General features: G+C 38.1%; 1 protein-coding gene across 20 annotated transcripts in view; it reads right to left on the bottom strand.

Annotated features, from left to right (window-relative positions):
* Positions 1-22,457, bottom strand: part of ptprdb (protein tyrosine phosphatase receptor type Db) — a 196,753-nt gene that overhangs the window by 90,467 nt on the left and 83,829 nt on the right. The window contains exon 6 of one of the 20 annotated variants that reach the window (XM_044115204.1): positions 17,950-17,977. The exons of the other annotated variants lie outside the window; for them this stretch is intronic. The gene's annotated coding sequence lies outside the window, so the exon portion shown is untranslated. The remainder of the gene's footprint in view (positions 1-17,949; positions 17,978-22,457) is intronic. 20 annotated transcript variants of the gene reach the window in all.

Genomic DNA, 22,457 nt, shown 5'->3' with positions numbered 1-22,457 from the left:
TCCCTTTCTGTTCGAGGAACACATTAGCCAGTAAATTGCTGTTTTCTGGCTGTATGGGTAGAACTTGCATTACTTTGCATGTTGAATAGCTGTTTGTTGCTATATTAAGTTTGGAAGTATTGAATATTTAATTTGAGAACACTTTTTTGCAATCATGTGATCCTAACCTCCTCCACTGCCAAACAACAGCAAATGGGCTTCGGTGTCGTTTATAATCTGGCACACTGGAAGCAGACAACATTAAAATGTGTTTTAGTACATGGATGGATGGAGGGGAACACAGACCTATCGACGGATGAGTCTTCAGTATGTTTACGGTGTGACATCATACCATAAACATCTCGGTGTGAAGCCCTACTGCCTTCCAGTTACATTCTAAGGTAAGGCAGCAGTGCTGAATACACATCAGGGTGAACATATCTGTTGACAGATCCACAAACACACACTTCTAGCGTTCTTTCATCCTAGGTGACCTCTGCAAGAAGGAGGAGTACAGCAGTAATAATTTACAACTCCTGAGCAGCTCTAATGTCAAATAAAATATAGATTTCCTCTGGGCCAGGAAAGGTCCAACCCTTCAATAACTTTGCCTTTTATTCACTCCAGCTATAACCCATCTCTCAGAGGCGCTTCTGTTATATACTATATACCATCTCAAACTGGGCATTCAGCAGAAGCCTTAAACGCACAGTACAATCCTTTACCTTTCAGCCTTTTAAGAGTGCACCAACTCTTAAAAGCCCTTAGGCAAACATGTAACAATTGCAGAAAACAGGCACTCAGATACCTAACAGCCCACAACAACAGAGAGAGCCTCCTGCATTCCTTTATCTCAGTGGAGGAGGATGAGCAGGAGGTGGCAGATAAACCGTTCAGTAGTTCATGAACCCGACTTCATTTGTTGAGCTGAATTCCACAGTCAACCACAAGTCAAGAGATGGCCATCCTTATTGTAAAACTAAAATAAGCCTCTCCTAATTCCTGAGCTCAAGAATGACTACTAATAAGATATGAAAAACTATATATTCTTCTTTCAGGGTGATTTTATGTGACAAATACAAATTAAAGCCTCATTATTAAATCTTCAATCGGTCTCTTCAGATGCAAAGCTAGACCAAGGTGAAGAAAGATTGTAATTGACTGGCACTTCAAAAAATGAAGCCACACTAAATGGGAGACCTAAAGCTTTTGACAAGTCAAATGCATCATAAAACAGAAGTCTTTTGAAGGTCACGGAGGACTCCATGGCCAATAGGGCCCAGAAATACATTTTTGATCAATCTTCTCCAATGTCTTCTTACAACGGCTGAACATAAAGGATGAGGTTACAGAACCTTTCTCCTCCAATTGATTTTGGGCAACACACTAGTAGTGTGAGTATATGGTTATGACTCAAAATAACATGCAGGGAAAAGCCAGGATGCAAACATTATGCATGTTTTGGAGGTTTACTTTGTTGTGCATAATGGCAAATGGAGGTATCCTGCCAGCTGTGCAATCTACTATAACAATTTCCCTCTGTAATATTTTACCTTTTCAAATATTTTTCACATACTTTTGTGATATCATGTCTAAGCATTTATAAAATGCTACATGAATTTAATGTATTATTAATTATTATTATTATTATTATTATTATTATTATTATTATTATTATTATTATTATTATTATTATTATTATTATGTCAGTAATCAGTTCTGAGTGTGGATAATGATTTCCATAAATTCAGTGACAATATAGCAAAAACAGAAAGAATTGTAAACAAGTAAGTACATTTTTACAGCCAACTTTGAGTTAGGAGATACAGCGAGAATCCTTATCTACTTTGGCTCAATAATTAAGACTGGGTACAATAAATATATAATGGGGGCTTTTTCCACCATGTACATCTCTTCTTGGAGATGGGACCTCAGGGAGACAGGCCCAGGAAGAGCTACTAAGTACACTGGCCATTAAAAATAGATGCAAGGAACACCGGCACTGACAGGCCCTGTCGACCAACCACCAAGAGTGCTGTGATGGGAGTTGCCATGGTTACATGGGTCCCAAATGGTCTTTGGTTGTCAGTGTGAGTCAAGTCATATATCTGAAGTCATACATAAATTCCAAACCCCCCGGCCACTGGGGGCATCAAAAACCCAACAATGTCAAAGAGGAAGGAAGATCAGACCTCCAGTGGGTGAGATGGCTGAAGAAGAAAGAGACACAAGATGGAGACACTGACATGACTTCTCAAAGAGTCTTTAAAGACGTTCTGGTGGGTCCCATCAATGCTTCATCTTTGGCTGCTGTTTTCAACGCTTGTACAATCAAGTGGGTTTTTAAATGGACAGTTGCTTGAGCACAACACAGCATTTTTCAGAAGATTAGATCTCTGTGAGCCATATATTTCAAAGTCAGCTTATTCTGACTTTTCTCATCTGAACTGCTTCAAAAAAGATTTCATTAGAAGAGATGCAAACAGTGGCAGACATGCCAGTCTGCCACTGTTTGCATCTCTTCTAATGAAATCCCCAGGACTACTGGGGATTCCCCTTATGTGCAGGTGCATTAGTGGGCCGGTGGTTTAGACCGTAAAGAAGCTGTTGCACTCGCATCATAGTCAAGCAGCATGCTGTTGTTTTGCAGCGCCACTAATACCTTGAATTATACTGCACAAATGTATCCTCTACCTCCCCTCTGCTCCAGTGAGCCACATCTCAGCGCAGGACTGTGTGGGCCTGTGAACACATGAACAAGTGCTGCCAGGCCAGACAGTTGACAATGAAAAGTGTGATCAGAACCATCCTATAAAGCCCGACCAACAACAACAAATAGCCTCTGTGGTGCTTATTAAAAACTCAACAGTCATGAAACGGAAAGGTTTTGTCCCTACTGCCACATAAATTATATCTACCTGTTTGTCTCACATTCAGCAGAGAGATGCGACATGCAGACTCAAGCTCATCATCTAGGGCTGGCTAAAAATGTAATGGGGCCTTAAAATAATATAATTTAGTGGCCCCTCTTCCTAAGAACAGAGTTTCAGTTGAAAATAAACCAATTAAAACCTAAATTTCAATACTGAAAATTTTTTTTATTGTTTATTTATACACACACATATATGCCTATATTTCCTATATTTATCCCCAGTTCATCCTGGATACCAGTCAGAGAGGACCTACCAGTATCATAAAAAGTATTGTTTCCTTGGCTTAACCATTGTAAACTAAAGTTACAACATTTCTGTATAAGTAAAATTGATAATCATAATGAAACTAATTCTGGGCCTTTGGAAGAAAGAACATATAGGGAAACAGAAGTTACCATACCGACAAATCCCTTTCACATAAGTTTTTACCTTGTAATGTGTTGCAGTATATTTTATGCATTTGATTATATCAGGATAGAACAATCATTTAAAAAGTCTTATAAAGAATGACTAAGCAGCTAAGCTTTAGAGGGCAGAGCTTTACATATTTTTAAAAAACTTGAACCTGTGAAGTCAGGACCATAGAAAAAAAAAGTCTGTTATCCTCTACTGTCAATAACATCCCACAGTAAAACATTACAAGATGACTGGGGTGAAAAATCTTATATTTTGTATGCATACATCATTGAAATTACGAGCCAATTTATGTTTAATTTGTCTTCATTTGAGAGGGGAAGCATTGTGATAATACAAAAAGAGACTTGAAGTCATTAGGAGAATACTGAGGAAAAAGGTTCCAGAGAAGACTCTCACACACAATCACAGATACACATACACTGCCATGAAAACTAAAATACATTGATCGGTTCATGGGTACTTTAATAGCAACTGGATAGAAAATAAATAAATCATTGCATATTTATGCTGATCAAATGAAGCGACTGATGTGACAGACTGTGATGTAGAGGCTGCTATCTGTCAATGCATGTCCTCACTGACGATGTCGTCAATCATAACATCACATCGATAATGAGAGATTCAGAAGAGAGGGTTCAGGCAGGGAGTAAGTAAAGGAAACTGGCTAAAAACAGCTCTACAGCATTTTACAAGCACAGGACGTACTTTTCTCTTCATAAACAAACAGAAGGTCAAAAAGGAGCTTCATTCCTGTGATGACTGCCTGGAGATGTGAAGCTCTCGTGGAACTTGGTTTTAAAAGATGACTTTGGATATGCATTTATATTACACTGAAAAAGAACTCAAAAGGTAAAACATAGTAGTCAGAGAGGGAGCAATTTATTCAGTGCCATTGTCTGTTTTTCAGACAGGAACAATCAATAAGATTTAGAGTTGTTTTGAGTCAACAACAACTTGAGTTACTGCTCAAAGTCAGTATATGAGGAGCTATCCCTTTTAGTACTAACATTTTAAATGTCTCTTTAAAAGTACACTGTACATTAAAGATATTTAACTTCCCTGTAATGCTAAAATCTATGGTAAGTGTGACATTGGTTTCTCTTCACAGGATTAGCTTCACAGCTTCATCAGTGCATTGGATTCATCAAAACATTTCTCTATTCCAGTGGGCTTATCCTACATGTCATGTTCACTTAATCAAAGAAGGGATGAAAACAAACTTCTATTCTCTTCATGTACCGATTCAAAGGTACATTTCTGACTTTGATACAGACAACAGTGTCTGTAGCTTCAAGGACACACACTGTGCTATTTTATGCTACCACCTGATGATCAGTACAACCCTCCACACACAACATAAAAACTTGTTTGTTTTACTCAAAGTATTACCTCATAGAGAGCATAATGACAATTGCTACATTTTTACCTAAAAATTGGTTACTATTTAACTCTATGTATCAAAATTCAAATAACAGTACAACAAAAGAATAACATGTTGTTATGATACTATTACTAAACGTTGCAATGATGATATTAAAATAATTATCCAACATTTATCTTTCTTTTATTTATTTTTAATGATACACCACTTTTTGTCAACTTTAATACCTGAGATGCTAAAATAGGTCAGTTTTTATTTGGCCAACTGGAAATCCACCCAGTTGGCCAAATATATTACCGGTATGAACTGAATATGATGATACTTACAAAAATGAACAGTGCATTACAATATTACACACATATTGTGATGATGACAGTGAATTAAAATAGTGTGCAGCTCTAACAAATAGTATACATTTTTCTATTAATATTAGAGCTACATTCCTAAGTGCAAGCAATTCAATGAAATTATGCCTTTTTATAACATGTGGTAACACCCTGACACTATGGCATTGATTATCAATCAAGATTTTCTCAATGATTATGTCATACCCACCCAGCCTACATGTAACAGTTTTAGGAGCAAAATTGAGTAATTTTTATTCTTGAGGCTTAGAGGGTTTGCCATAATCCATTCACTGTTGGCAGAATTTCTTCTTTTCATTGTAAAATCCGAGTTTTTTCTAAGAATCAAACCTTGCCATGACTAATACACTTCAGAAATTTAGCTAAGAACAGTCGTTTGTATGTCAAGATGTTCATATAGTAAGTACTTTATGCATAAAAGGAATAGCGTGTCAGTTTATTCAGGTGTTTTCCTGAAGAAGAAAACAAGAAAAGCTTTCACTTTCAAACTGTTTTGCTCTGAACAATCATCTGTTCTCCCTTTCAACTTCCTTGACAAGAGTTTAAAAGGAAATATGTTTCTTTTATAAAACAACACAAACAAGTGTTTGATAAAAACTGCTAAAAAAAACCTAAGAGAAAACAAAACAGTGTTCAAAGATATATAAAAGAGCATAATGATCTAATCTGTCACTTCCTTAAAGTCTGATAGGCCAATGCATCAGCACACGAATAGTAATTTGTCATGGAGCAGAGGCAGGTTATGGCAGTGAGCTGATGGATCGAGGCTGTGTACGGAAACGATGGGTGAGTTGCCCTTGTCGAAGTTATGAAAAGGAGAAGAATGGGTAGGTGGGGGTGGAACAGGAAGGAGGAGCGGGGAAAGAGTGTGGATGCAACGAGACCTAAATGTGTTCTGAACAGACTCGTTTGTCACGGTTTGTCATCAGGAAAGAACCAGTCTGTAAACAGCCCATGTGTGTGTGTGCACAGTGGCAGCTGTGTGCATGACTGAGAGAGAGCGTCACATAGAGCGTGGCTCCATATCTGACAGTGTGTAATGAGTGTGCATGTGCACTAAATGATCACAAAGACTGCTCACTTTATTTTGAAATGAGATCAAAAACACAATTTATGGTGGCTTGCAAAAGTTTTCATACCCTTTGAGGTTTTCCACATTTTGTCACATTGAAATCCAGAAATTTCAGTGTGTCTAATCTGGATTTTGTGTGACTATAACACATAAAGCAGCACCTGATAGGGAAGCTAAAGGCTTACACAGTGTGCTGCAATTTTTCTGGGCTACATGCAAGATGCTGTGTGAGGTGAAAAACCAACATCACCTTGAATACACCAACCTCATGATGAAGCAACGTGGCAGTTTTAAAGGTAGAAGGAAGCTGGAGATATTTTGCAAGGAAGATAACCAAAGATTTCATTCTGCAGATGTGCAATGCTGGTCAAGACATCACCTAAACACTTGTACTAAAAGGTGGTCAAGAAAATATTGATTGGAGTGGACTCAATGCAAACATGGGCCATTTGTAAAGACCTTTAAAAAGGTTCTTCTGTTTATGAATGCAATTTTATACAGTTTCATAAAATCCCAATAAATAGTGTCGAAATCTGGTTTGTAACGGGAGAAAATATCAGAAAGCTCAATGGGTGTGAATATTTTTACAAGATTCTATTGTAAATCTGAGAACACGTACAAGAACTGACACAGACAGATCATGTGTCGGAGAATTCAAATCATTTGACCCCAATCTCTATTCCTGCATTATTTATAGTCCAATGCTGGCCAACCTTTGTTTTTATTTAAATGCTTGTCTGAGAAGAGGACGTGTGGGCGTGTGCGAGTATGAGTGTGAGAGGAGATGGAAAACAACATGAATATAAATAATAAGACTATGTCAAGTCTATATATATATATATATAAGTATATATATATATATACGTATATATATATATATACGTATATATATATATATAAGTATATATATATATATATATATACGTATATATATATATATACGTATATATATATATATATATATATATATATATATATATATATATATATATATATATATATATATACATATATATATATATATACGTATATATATATATATATATATATATATATATATATATATATATATTACAGTTAATTTATGCATTCTGAACATTGCTTAGGGCTCTACACTTTAGGTTCTCCTAAAGGGGAGTTAGTTTGGAGAATACAGTTAGCACAAGCAGCCTGCAGAAAGGGATTTAAGAGAGCTGTTCTCACATAGCATGTCCCTCCACACTCCAATAAATGCTCTTTTACAATCCCCTTCCCTTTATATCAGGCACATCTAACACACACACACACACACGAAATACAGCCCTCTTCTCTGGGCCAAGCCGTCAGGGCAACAGTGTGTATCCTCAGAGACATGCTGTGCCAAATCAATGGCAGCCAGCAGCCATCCACAATGAGCCCCACCATTTCACTGGCTGCCACCCAGCGCAGCCAAGAGGCAGCTAAATCATCTGTGAGGCTGTGTGCAATGAGCAAAGCGTCACAACAGGAGGAAATATCACAGGGCTGCAGAACGCGCACGTGTGCTGGGCGATCAATTTGTTGAGGGAGGGCTTAATGTATGCTACTTGTGTGGGTTCTGGTTGTTGGAGGATGACTTGTCACACACAGTCTTACTCATTGCTGGTTGTGACAGAGTGATAGCATCTGTGAGATGATCACAATGTCTGATCTGTTTGGAGAATGCAAATCAGATAAATGCGGCTTTGCAATCATCATACAGATGAATCTTCTCATTCAATTGATCTATTGAAATGCATATGTGAAGCTCCACCCCTAACACACACAAACACGTCTGTCTCACTTGGGTTCACACACTAAGTCGGGGCTGGCATTCCAGGGCGGTTTCTAATCAGTCAATCTGAACTTCAGCCCCCCACCCCCCACCCCCCACAGTTCTCCAGACATGGTAAAAACAAATTCTAAACTTTTCTGGACAGATGGCATTTGTCGTAAACTGACTTTATCAAAATTACCTGAACTAAAACATTTTATCCAAATTGAAGTAAACTGTTTCCTAGAGGCCTTATGACAAAAAAAAAAAGAACACTCAAAATGTTTTCTTTCTCATTTGACCTTATACTTACGTAAGACATAAGAGAACACATAACTGTACTTCTCTGCAAATAAATCAAATGTTACCAGGAGGCACTTAATTACATGCCTTGTGCAATTTATTTAGTGTGCTTTATGATAAATAAATCCCTGGGATTTTAACTGCATTTAACTGGAAACCTCTGACACACTGCTAATGAAAAAAAAAACCAAGCAGGTGGGTCTTAAAGCTCTTGCATTACTTCATTACCAACCTATCCTGCATTTTGACAGCTTAAGAAAGTATAATTATCTACTAATATTTCACTGTAGTTCTAAATGAATCTGTGAGCAGAGACTGCTTGGAGCAAATGAACTGGTCACAACAACAATTTGTGACATTTGTACCAATACAGATCGGTACTAAATTAGAGTACCGATAGTTTTGTTAGTTACCCATATTAAATATGTAGCTCTGCGACAGACTGGCGACCTGTCCAGGGTGACCCCGCCTCTCGCCCGGAACGTAGCTGGAGATAGGCACCAGCAACCCTCCTGACCCCATTAAGGACAAGTGTGACCAGAAAATGGATGGATGGATGGAATATGTAGCTGGCTTATTGTATTACTAATAGCTGCTAGAAAAGCGAGCTCTCCAGAATTTCAGCAGAGTTAGAAACTTAGTTTATTATATAAATTCAAGTCAAAGACTTAGAGTGGGTGCTGAGGAATTCATATTGAATCATTTGGTTTTTATCTCCACAGCTCAGCCCATTCATCTTCAAACCAATGCATTCTTCTGGGTTTGTTATGTGGTAACCGATCTTCTTTCATCCAGAATGTTTATAATTCATACAAATAAAATATAAGTAAGGCTCTGAAAACTGCCTTACTGTCCTCAGTATTAAGATGCATATCTTGGCAAGCGGTTAGAGAAAATAAATAAATAAAATCCTTGCAGGAAAATTTTCAATTGAAAAGCACTCAAGTAACAGCTTATTGATGTTCAGACCAAGACAGAAGAGGAGCTGTATCTGTAACTGTAGAAGACAACCTTGTTATTTTCAATAAAGCTATTACAGGAGCTTCTTGTTGAGAGGGACCGGGGGAGGCCGGCAGTTTCTGAGGTGTCTCTTTGCTTTGGCCAGGAGATTCAGAGGATGCACGGGGAAAAATGATGCCAATCTCTACACCGGGGGGATGTATTAAATGACGGCTCTAATTTAATATTGAGACATTGAGAAACCTGCTAAGGCACTTCCTGTGTCTGAGGGCCGTTCAGGAATGGAGCTAGTGCTTGCTGAGTAGGTTGTTTGGGATACATTAGCGAGGAAGGGAAATGATTTCATGGTACATATTTACAAGTTGAGCGATGGGCACGGTGTGATTATGCGAAGCTGGTCTGTTGGTGCCGTTTTATTTTTATCTAATGCACTGGCATGTCATCAATGTTTCCAATTTACAACATCTTATGGGAGACGAGTATATTTACATTGATACATAAACCAGGCCATTCACAAAAACAGACTTCAATTCATGCTAACATACAGTGTTTTGCAATAGTACTTTCACTTCTCAAACTTTGTCATAAATTGCTACATTTCAAACAGAGTGGTGAGAGTTAAAACTGTTCAGATTATTGAAGTCAGGTGATAAAACACTGTTCCGCATTTAAATGCAACATACATAGCATAGTTCAATCCATCATCTGAAAATGGAGTGTGGTTCAACTCTAAACCAAGTCCCACCCACTCATGGCCATTTATTTTGGCTGATAGACAAGGCAAGGAGAGCATTTATTAAATAAATCTATTTTTTTTGAAAAGTTTAGGGTTTACGAATACTTTTCCAAAGCACTTTAACAGACATTCAAATCCACAAGAATCAGCATGACACTAAAGGTCAGGTTTGTAATACTTGCCGCCTGTGGCATCCTGTCATCTTAGGACAGCATTAGGGTTGTAATTCCCAATGTTTGTTGCATGCAAAGCGATTATTTATCTACATGCACACACACACACACGCACACACACGCACACACTCACACGCACACCCACACACGCACACACACACACACACACACACACACACACTTAAAGATTTCAGTACACTGCCATCTTGTAGCGTTAGACCATCTAAGGTCTTTACTGAAACTTTGACACGCAGTGAGCCCTCACAGAACGAAGACTAACAAAGTTGGCTGAGAAAAACAGCATCAACACACACATGCACGTACACACATCACGCATCATTTAATCCCAGGTGCCTTGGGGAGCCTAAGGAAAATAGGGAGGCTGAACATAACTCCTGAACATAAATAACAAGAAATGGGATTTGTGTTGGACTTTCAGGCCATCCAGAGACGAAGAGATGGGGAAATGAACGGCATAAGGATAGAAGAGAAAAAAAAAGGACAAAGGAAAAGGCTCAAATTTGCATCCTTGTCCATGATTCATTTGATGGTGACAGAGTTTTTTGATTAATTAAACCTAGGAAAGACTTAATCTTGGACACACAGGGGATGATTTAAAACAATAATTGGTTGGAGGTGACTGATGAGTGATTATTTTAGGTCTCCACATGACATCTTCAGTGCTTATTTATATCCTTACTCATTCTCTGCTTTAGCTTTCTGTGCTCTCTAAAGTGTCTGCTAAGGAACTGGCTGACGGAAGATAATAACAGTTTTCACTGCATGCACATATTAAACATGGATAAGTGTAACACCTCATCTGTTTGCAAAAAAAAAAGGAGAAAATAAACAAAGGAAGAAGCAGATGAAAAAGTGGTTGCATCATTTTGGTGAAATTGGGGGGAAAAACCCATTAGGTTCTCGTGTGTAAAAGATTCACAGTGGTCTTGGAGAGCTCTGCCACCAGGGAACTTGCTGTTTTACGACCAGTGGCAATTGGTTGTCTAAAAATGTAGTGAAAATATTATCAGGAGATTTTTTTTTTAAATCCAACAAATCCTGGAAAAAGCAGGTAGGCTTGTCTAATTGCCTGAAATGTTTAGGGTTCATGTTGCTCCTGGAGGTTGTTTCCAGCCTGCATTTTGGAAGCAGTAGCAGACGGGAGAAAGCAGAGGGCAAACAGAATGATATAAAAAATAAGGAGCCACAACCACAAACATCAGTACTTTTGTTTTCATAGGCCATAATAAATTGTGGAGTGTGAGGAAAAATAAGGCATGGCTTTTCAAAATGTTCAAGTATGCGAGACTCTGAAAAGCGTGCTGTGCTTCAAAATAATCGAAACCAATTGCCTTCAGCAATCACCCAATTAGAGGACATAATATGTCTGTAACATCTGGATAATAGCAAATGAGATGAAAGACAAAAAAGAACAGTCAACAGACCAACAGAAAAGCAAGAAATAAAAAAAACTGAAAACAAACCCCATCTCCCTAAAAAGGTGTTTCTGTTGTAGTTTAGGAAATAAACTACAGCAGAACCTTTTAGGAGATTGGAATTCACAGAAACTTTGAAATTCTGAAATACAACTTTCTGTTTCTCTTGGTTTTAAATATAACACAAAGTCATTTTTAAGACAAGAAAACATACAATTCTGTGTTGATTTTCAAGTAATAGTAACAAGGACAAAGCCACTTGCCTAGTTTTGCCCATATTTATATTAAAAAATATTTAAGCCATGAAACTTTGATGAACAAAGCTTAGTTCGCCTCTATTCTGCAGACGGTAAGGAAGTGGATAAGTCCAAATATATCTTTTGCAATAAAAGCTTTGTGTTTTTTTTTTTCAATTTTTTTGTACCAGGGGTACCATCAATTGCAGATGTAGCAATAAACTCTACATAAAATACATGGAAAGTAGTTTAATATTCACAAACTTTAAATGATAACCACATTAATTAATCAACCAGACAGCATTCCTACGAGCAGCTGCTCCAAAGTTCCAGACATTAATAGAAAACTCAAACCGTTCAACTGTCCACACTTGACAATTGCTGTCCCAGAAAATATGACAGTGATGACAGCAGGGTGTCAAAGACGTTACTAAAAGCAAAGAGAAACGGAAGGAACAAACAATTGGACGGCTGCCAGTTTTATCGAGTAAAGTTTAATATCCCGCAGTTTCAGAAACTGGAGCGAACCCTGGCTGACTGCTGTATCCGTGCATCTGTGCACTGAGGAACAAGGGAAACTCTTTGAGAGCAATTTCACAGATATCAACTGGGTTTTACCGCTGTTTCTCTGTGACAGTGATTAAAGGAGGGAATAATGAGATGTAATGCAAACAGATGTCACTCAGCCATTTGTAAGGAGGAGGAGGAGGAGACAATAAAGGAGAGTAAAGAGTAGCAGGCAAAAACATCCCAAAACGAATAAATGATAAAACAAACAGCGGTGGAATAGAGTCGACAGAAAGGGCCATATGGCCACAAACAGGACTGAATTCTCTGGCAGAGAGAGAGAAAAGAAAAAGTGATGTGGAAGTCCTGCAGCTTTGCTCTTAAGCTGCTACTGCAGATTAAACTGTATGGTAAAGAGGAGGGATGGAAAAGCAGGAGAGACAGAGAAAGTCTGAAAGAGTAGGAGAAAGAGCTGCAAAGGGAAAATATGGGCTTTGTGGTCTGGCGCTAGTTTGCTATGTAAAGCCATCATGCATGCTGTGGGGATCGGAGACGAGGGAGCTGGAGTGCAGCGTCGATGAGAAAGTAATAATATGAGAGGAGCGCAAAGGAAAAGAAGACTGAGATAATAAAATGTTAAACTGAGAGGAGAAGAAAAAGGAGGGAAACACTTCGGCTGTGACTTTGGAAGATTGGCTCTGATTGTTTCTGGGAGTTCTGTGTGTATAAGTGTGGCTGGAAAATGAAATTGTTGTGGTTGCGCTTGGCTCCGTCATGAAGCAGGGGGTTGGTGGGTGGTTGGGGGTTCAAGAAGGGGAACCTCCGAACCACAAAACCTGTCTGTTCCTCTGTCTCTTGTTCCTCTATTTCTATCAGCTCCTTACTTAACAAAGACCAAAAAGTCATGTAATAATACAGAAAATTAGGCACGCATGCTGACATATATTAACCATGAAAATGTTATCACTATTTACTTTTTTATTAATTTTTTTTATTCGTAAACTGAAGCAAAAATAAAGAATCAATATGTGCCCTGAAAAGCATGGTTGGGCATTGTTCAGCTTGTATCAAACTCAGTTTAATATGTAGTGATATGTAGTAATGATGGTTAAGTTTATTTTTTAGAACATAATTTGTGTTTGTGGGGCTCTAACAATAGACAGTTTTAACATTAATCATATTTATAATAGTGCATTTTATTTATTTCACGCTACACATCTACAGTAAATCTCAAATTTCTACAAAAGCACAGAAACATTAGCAATTTAAATTAAGACATGGTTCCAGCTAAAAATTAAATGTCTTAAGGTAATGTTAAGAACTGTGTGTAGGTTATTACATTCTCAGCATGTCGGTTCCACAGTTTGGTGGGAGCAGCAAACATGGTGTGTAGTTCTGTCTTGGGAAGAATAAGTCAGTTTGAGTGTGTGGTAAACAGGGAACATGTGGAGTGAGAAGTTCTTTTAGATAGGATGGAGTGTTTCCATGGATGCACTGGTGGTTGAAGAGAGATGTTTTCTTCAATTCTTGTAGTGAAGGGGATTCACTGGAGCAACTATATAATGGGTGATACATGTTCATGTTTCCAGGCATTCAGTCGTCAAGTGTGAAGAAAATAAAACAGCAATAGGCTGTGGCACATTTTAAATTATTTCTGTCTTTACTTCCATCTTTGTGACTAAACACAACTAGACAACTTCAAATCAAATGTTAATTTTGCCCATCCCTATTAATTAATAGTTCTTTTATTCTGCTCTTTACCGCTCTTTAACAAACCAACTGTCCCTTGCCAATAGTAGAAGAGCATTTTATTTACAAGAGTTATAGTTGCCACTTTTTAAAATTTCCATGTGTTTTTTATCACTTGAAATCTTTTCAAACCAAAATTTGTGTTTCTTGCTACTGAGGAAAACATGGCAGCTGGCACCAATAGTTGAGGTTGATCTGTGTTATTCCATGGTTCACGAGGTAAAAAAACCAGTAAAACTCTTTGTGAACTCCAGTGGTTTCTTTAACATCCCCTAAAAAGGAGTTCAGATAATGTGTGAAATATTTTTTTTCAATTTTAAAAGCTCTACTTTTTTAAAAATCTTGGCATTACTTGAGACTAGTGACTGGCTCATGCCTGATGGAAATGGTTTGTGTCTGGAATAATAGGCAGAACTCTGCTAAGTATCCCTAAGAAAACAATACATATTTTTCCTCTCCCACGCTGCTTCTGTATAGAGTCTCCTCGATAAAAACCTCGTTTAAAGAATATACAACTAAAAGATTTTGCTCAGCCAAGAAAAGAAGCTCCAATAAAATCCCAACGGGAGAGGAGAGGGAAAAAATGACACAAACAGGGATAACAAACCTGGCAGAGCGGAGAACACTTGAAGTGGGAGAAGGCTTGAGTTAAATTTTTAATATCTTACCATATGCTCATCTCCACAGGTGAAGACTTCTTTGCTATAAATTACAGGCTGTTTGTGGGAATGATTGTGTGATAAGTAGACAGATGAAAAAAGACAACAAAAAAAAACAGCTTCGGGGGAATGAGGAAATTAAGAAAAGCAGTGACAGGCAAAAAAAAAAAAAGAAGTAATATGAGCTGATAGATTAAGCGAAGAACAGGCAAATGGGACAAAAAGATGACAGGAACAAATCTCATCGATTGGGCTAAGATGCTGGAGAAGTAAAGGGAAAGGGAGATCAGGGAGCAATCTAGATATCAGAGGGAGAAAGAGACGGGGAGGCTGAGTCTTGGGGCAACTCGACAAGCCAGTGAAGAGGATGGTCAAGACGGATTGGAAGCTGTCCCCTCCAACTGCTAGGTGAATCAATAGCATTGCTGCTTCTCAGCTTTTCTTCCTCTCCTTTCACTCCTCCAGAACCTTTGTCCCATCATCTGTGCTAACATCGACACAGCTGGGTCCCAGCTAACTGCAGTTAAGGCATGAGCCTCTTTCTCTGACTGTATCAGCCGTTTTTCACCACGAGGCTCTCTCTCAAAAAATGCCTTTTGAGCGTTTGTTACATATAGCCTACAGTTTGACTCGTGTGAAGAAGTTCTACTATTTAATCTCCAGCTAGCATGCAAACTCAGGCAACAAAAAAGGTTTTCAAAAAGGCATCAAAAAACTTTTTTTTTTTTTTTATCTCAGTAGTTGTTGTTATTGGCCCTGCTGGCCTGTTCCAGTCTTCCTGGTTTCGACTGAGCTGATCTGTGGGAACCAAACGCTCTGCCACTAAAATTACCAACACAACTCCAAACAACCCTGATCTTAGCGCCCCCTCTCAGATTCATTGCCTGACCAAGCCCTCAGAGCAATGACTTGGCCCGTTTTGAGGCACACATGAATCCAAGTCCCGGCTCTGTTTGCACTGACAAACATGCGGAGCGCAGAAATCCTCTCACTTATAGCTGGCACTGCAGACAGTGGCATCCATCACATCTTGTGAAACTTAATCTCTCAGAGAGGTGAAACAGCTGCAGTGGCACGCAATGGACACAGAAACACGCTGCACAGGAACGCACTGAAATATTGGTCAGGGTGGTGACTTGCCCATTTTCAAACATGGCATGTGGGGAGGCACCTCTGACCTGAGTGCAGCAAGCTGAGGTCAGACATAACAGCTTAAGACCCACCTCCCTAATGTGACCAGGAGTATATACAGAGAGCAGTAAAGTAGTTCTCTAAATCCATACATCAGATGTACTTATGTGGTACATATGTGCTACATATATGAAACGCATATATACTGTAAGTAAAATTTTTATCTAGTATCTTACTTTAGTGTTGTCTTTACAATGTTTGTGTTTCAGTACAATGTAAAGCATATAAAAATCCAGCAGGTAATGTTGAATTTTTGAATGAATCAAAAAGGAAGACTTTCTACTTTTATTTTATTTTGAAAAACTAGAAATGTCTTTGTGCTGACATTGAATTAACAGTAAAATATAAACAGATTGTGGAACCATTATTAATGTGGTTAATGACTAAAACTCAGTCTTTAAAAGGACAGTATACATGTATCTGTCAGAGTTGAGGGTTGCTTTTTACCCTTATTATAAACATTTTTATGATGAGGTTTTTTCACCTCTGACTACACAGAATAGGTTGAAATGTTTGCAACTTAAATGCAGCGCGAGTCCCAATGTCTGCCCCCAGATCAAAAGTCTTGAACAGATCAGACCTGAACAGAGATTATTTTAAACACACATTAAGATTCATTAATCATTTATCATATCTGCAATAACATTGCATTTGGTCTCCCTTAATGTTAGACAAGCACAAAAAAATGAATTGTTTGAACTTTTCAAACCTAGGCAAGATTATTCTACAATGCTTACAGATTCACTTAAAACAAAGAGGTAATTTTTAGCTTTAAAAATAAAATATGCCTACAATCAATAGATGCATCAGTTAAATTCTCCAGAAATCAGAATTGTTCAGTCTTCCATTGATTGGATCTAAATAATTCAAACTTTCAGCGACCTTTGAACGACCATGCTAATATTTTGTCATTAATTAGGAACATTCATTTTTAAAACTTCACAAAGCCCTCCAGAGCGGGTTACAATTTTTTCTGGAGCAGACACCCTCCACATGTGGAGTTGGTATGTGAGCCCCGTCTAATTATCATGTTTTCTCCAGGCACATGTCTCAATCTTATAGGCTCACACCTAACTGCTATAAGAAGACTTGCGTGATTGATCTATACGCGAGTCGAGGTCTGTAGTGGGTGCTATACAGACAGCAATTGAGCAAGACTGCTGACTGCTGTCAAATCCACAGTTATCAGCACGTTACAGCACATTACGGGCACTGAGTTACAGAGGTGGCAAAAAGAGAAGCGGGAACTGCAGCAGAACAGGAAGCTATCATTGCATCCTGCAGAAAGAAAGATGATCATAGAGTCCTATTGATATCCTGTTACGGCTATAATCAAAAACATGTTTTAAAAAAACCCAGATACATGTTTAAATAAATTTGAATCCCCCACAATTCAATTCACGGTGCCCACAAATAACAGACCCAACTGGCTCCCCAGTGTCTGAATGCACCACTAAAGGGTTTTAGGTGATGTGCCAGGAGCCTGGGTCCAGTCATGAGAGATTACCTCTGAGCAGGTTTCGAGTGGGGAGCAGCAACCCCAGTGGAATACAAGCTGTTTGGAGCCTCCTTAATATCTCATCAGCAATAAAAATCTCATTTAAGGAATTGGCTTGCCGCAATGGGAAGTGCTATAATAATCTTGCATTGCATTAAATAGAAATGTAGAGAAATTATCCGGGTAACGTTTTCATATAGGACACTTTTTTAGATATTGGTTAACATTTTATTCTGATCTGAAGTTTTAAATTAAGAAAATGACAGCTTGAAAATGGTAAGTGTCAGATTGTAATACATACAATGGATCAGGCTTAAACTGACATCCGTATGAACTCACGACTACCACACCAAGGTGCAAAACTGATTTCTCATTAGATCCCATAGTGGCCACTTGAAACACTCATAAAACAACTAATCAGTGACAGGACACATATTAAGTGTCACTCACTTAAAAGCACGCACGCTGACTCCATAACCGCAGATCACTTCTTAGCATGGGAATGCATTATAAGAAGAAGTTAAGGGCTGCTGTGCATGCAAGACAATAACTGAAGCTGCAGACAAAATCTCAAGACACTCACCATATCAACACCATGCAGGGAACCGTCGCTGAAAACAAAGAGAATAAAATAAAGCTCTCAGTGTGGACAGATTCACACTCTCTCCGTCCACCGTCTGCCTGCACAACATCCACCGTGGCAGCAGCCAAAATAATCCACCGTGCGTCTGTTTCAACCTCTCTCCCTCCCTCCTTCCCTCTCTCCCTACCAACTGCTCTCTCCCTCTCTCTCTCTTTTGCTCTCTCGCTCCAGTAATTTCCAGCCCGGTATGTGTGTAAATGTGTGTGCGTGTCGGTGTGAGCGTGTCTATGACTCGGTAAGGTAACTGCTGAGTCCTCCGGTGTGGTGGATCAAGGGAAGCTGGTGCTGATTTAAAGATGCAGAAGAAAACGAAATGCCTGTGGAGAGATTCAGGGGGGGCGACGAAAGGGTGGCAGTCTTATCTGCATAGGAAGCAATCAAAAGAGATATCTTTAACTTTATGTGCAATCATCACTTGAGAGGTCAAATATGCATGAGAATAAGGGAAATGTTAGGGGTCAGATATTACTGACTTTCATTTGTCAAAATTCTGTACAAGTCAAATAAAAACAGAAAAATCAGAAACAACTGTGCAACTCAAATCTGACCTAACCCGTATCACTCCATTGCAAACTTCTTTTTTTTAATTCTCCTTTTTTGTCTAGATTATTTTGTGAAATTAAACTCAGTTTGAAATTAAATCTCTGCTGAATTTTGGCAACAGGCTATCTGGGATAATGCCGGGAGGGTTTGAAGATTATAAGAAGCGGCAATCACAGACACAATTTATCTCCGAAGACAAGTGGAGCTGATCTTATCTCCAGTAAGCAGCAGCTCCTTGATAAGCTGGGAATATTGCCTGAATGCTTCTTGTTATTAAGGCCAATGCTTTTCAGATTGAGATTTACGGACATTATAAAGAGTTCGTTGGGGAGGGGATTTCAGGGCTCTACAAGAAAGAAATAGTCATGCTTTGGATGTGAGAATTGTGTCTTGCTGTTCAAAACGTTGTTAAGGATAATTTTGTGTTCAGAATAGTTTAACAAACTGTGTAATGAGCCATGCAGCAGCATATTTCAGAAAAGCAGAATGAATAGAATACTAAAGTGAGACAAACTCAAAAATTAGTTACACTGTACCAGATTTTTCTAACCTGACATTTTTAGATGAAAACTTTGTCTCCAAATGCTGAAAATACCCTTGCATCAGTGATAATGTCAGCAGTAATGACACAGTTAGATCAAGGAAGTACATGTTTAGTATAGCTAACATGGTGGTGAGGCAAAACAGGCATCATGCTGTCTTTCTCTTTTCTCTGGCACAGTTTGCAACTTCCATAAAGCCATTAGAGTTTAATGGAAACAGTCTGGACACAGAGACAGAAGAAAAAACTGAAAGTTGTAAAAGAAAAGAAAAGTTAGGTATAAAGACTAAAAGAGAGTATTCAGGTCATGTTCCAAGTGCTGCAAAAGTGTGGGAAACTTCTTTCTGCCAGCTGACTGGCAGTGCGCATCCACATGTTTCAGAGAGGGAGTAGTGTATTGCTTGATGCTTTATACAGGAAGAGGAAACGCTAGTAGATTTTTGCATTTTTTAAACCACAACAAAGCAAGTGGGTACGATTTTGGTTGATCAAATATTTCTTAAAAGTTATTTGCTTCTTTTGAATAGTCTGACAACACTTAAACATTTTGGGATAAATTGAACCTGGCACTTTGTTGTAAAATGTAACATTCTGACAAAGTCACACCAAATAACATTTGGGTGCCTTTTACTCAAATATCATTAGAAAGGAGCTTTAACAAACCTAGGAGCCAGTCTGAACTGATACAGCAACATCAGCATATGAGCACAGAGGTATAATTTAAATATGAGCTAGTCAGAGGATGCTAAATAAATTAAAACCACAAATTATCTTCTGATTAAGTAATAAAGTTTTAATAAAGTTTTTGGTAAGCTCTCTGTTGCACCAGCAGCTACAGAGCAATGTTTAGCAAATTCAAATGCATCCAGTCATGTAGGCAGGGGTAAGAAACTAAAGAGTTTAAAAGACAACTTGATGAAGAAAAAATGGCATCATAAACAGGGTACATTATGAGAAGCACAAAGGAAACTAAATAAAGGAACTCAATCAACAAACTAGATCAGGTGCTATCCTTTTATGGTTTTCTAACAAAGAAAATAAAAACTGAATTACACCAAAGCACCAGCAGCAAAACACCTCCAGCAAACAATATACCTGTCATCAGACAGCAACAGCGTTCCTAAGGCCTTTGTGTTCCTGTTCCTTGGCCGTTATTGTGATCTAATTTCCTCTCCACTGAAGGTGAAGGTTAGGATCTTCTTTCAGACCATGGCATAGGGACCCTTTCCAGCAACCTGTGCTCTCTTATTAGTCCTCTCACTTATCTTCTACTGTGGATGTGCCCACCTTTGCACATGTAGAAACGGAAACTTTTCACTATTCTTCTTTGTCAAAACAGTTCAAACTCAATCAGATTGGCTGAAGTGTCTGATCATCAATTGTGAAACTTTGCAACAGATTCTCAGATGTGGGCTTTGACAGGGCCAATCTAAGTAATATGTTTTGATAAAATATACCATGGTACTGCTAGGTGTATGTTTAGAGTCTGTGCCTCACTGGAAGGTGAAACTATATACTGGTCTCAAGTTTTCACAGAGTATTTACAGTTATTCTTTCAGGATTACTTATTTAGGTCCATCTATCTCCCAAACAATTTTGACTAGTGTTCCCAAAGTTGCTGGAACCACAGTGTTATACAAGGGAAATAGTGTGCTCTGCGCAGAGTTAGCTCTGTATAACTCTGCAGTTCTTCCAGAGGAACCATAGGGCTCTTGGTTGGATCTCCTGATGATATTTTCCTGGTGAGCTGAATACAGAAACCATACATTCTGGATTTGACATTTGCAAGAGAAGCTCTTTCCATATTCACAGTTATGTATGGAATACTTTGTGTTCATTGAAGTTTGAGGTCTTAAGGCGGCAAAATGTGAAAAAGCTCAAGGGCTATAAATATTGTAGTTTTTGGAAGACAGTGTATGGGATCTACTAACATAAAGTTTGATGTTTCTTGCATGCCTGCCCAGCTTTTTGTGTGTAAAAATCCATCATGTTCGCCATGCATGGCCCAAAAGCTGCCTGAGGATGAAGAGCACATACCATCAGCCCGTTCAGTTATCTGTTTTCAAGGATGTTTTAAGTCATGCATGAACTTTCCTCTATAAACACTTTTTATCCAGTCACTAACCTAACACAATATATCCCCAAAGCTTGCACTGAAACACAGATGGAAGTGGATATCTACTATATGAGAGGATTTTGAAAAAGATCTAAAACTGGGTCAAATAACATGGGATGTTTGTTATCTTACGGCTTTAGATATTTCATTCAGGATATATGCATTTTAAAAGAAACATTTCAATTAATTTTTGCAAGCAATCTTCTGATGTTAACATAGCATGAGGTCATCTTTAATTTTAATCTTTAGTCTAGTTTATAAACGGAGATGAATGTTATAAAGTCCTGCTAATAGCTGCAGGGCAAGAATCTCAGCAGGTAGTCGTCGCACTTACATAAAAGGGAATGCTGGATTAAAGTGGGGAAACTTTTAAAACATGTTTTATGGGATGGCTGTGACCTAGTAGTTAAAACTACTTGTAGAACCGAAGAGTTAAGTGACTATTAGCTAACACTTCATAGATGCATTGATATTTTAAGAGACTGACACTTAAAAAATTTGTTATCAAGTGACAAATTAACACAGAAATTGCTTTGGAATTGAACTAAACTGTATCAGAGCACTGAAGCGTTTCTAACCATTTTCCTAACAAAATTTGTTGATAACAATAATCCTAAAAACACACTACAGACAGATAACTAGTTGATGGCATAAAAATACAGATATTTGTGCATACATGGAAGTACAGATGGATATATAATATTTTGTGAGTTTGACCTACGCAGGTCACCGATGAACAGAAACTGTTGACATAGCTTTGATTTGTAGGGTTTTAGTCTGAGTTTTGATTGTTTCTGCTTGATTTGTTTTTTAGCTTTGCTGCTTCAGTTAATCTGCTTTTGTCCATGTTTCCTACATCGTTCATGAGTTCGATTCCTTTGTTGTCCTTTACTTGACCGTCATTTAACTTTTATGTCTAAATCAGTTGACAATTAACTATTTGTATCCAGCAAAGTAGTCACCCACCCATACAAACATTTCTTAGTAATTTCCATTCTTTGTCAGATCATCTTAGGGGCAGATTCACTTATATCTGCTTAACTCAATTCAGATTCTTGTTTGTTTTTGCACAGAGGAAAATGATGCCATTCGTAATTTTTATAGCTGCTTTTATAGAGTTTGTTCAGCTGTTGTGTCAGAGTAAAGCTGTAAAAATATAAATTACAGATGTTCTTACAATATTGCGTACAAAGAACTGCTTTTATGCAGCAATCCAATTAAAATGCCTCGTATTCACATTATATACTA

This window comes from Gambusia affinis, linkage group LG04 (assembly GCF_019740435.1).
Source record: "Gambusia affinis linkage group LG04, SWU_Gaff_1.0, whole genome shotgun sequence".
Classification (NCBI taxonomy): domain Eukaryota; kingdom Metazoa; phylum Chordata; class Actinopteri; order Cyprinodontiformes; family Poeciliidae; genus Gambusia; species Gambusia affinis.
The sequence above is the reverse complement of the archived record's forward strand: the minus strand, read 5'-3'. Positions and strand labels throughout refer to the sequence as shown.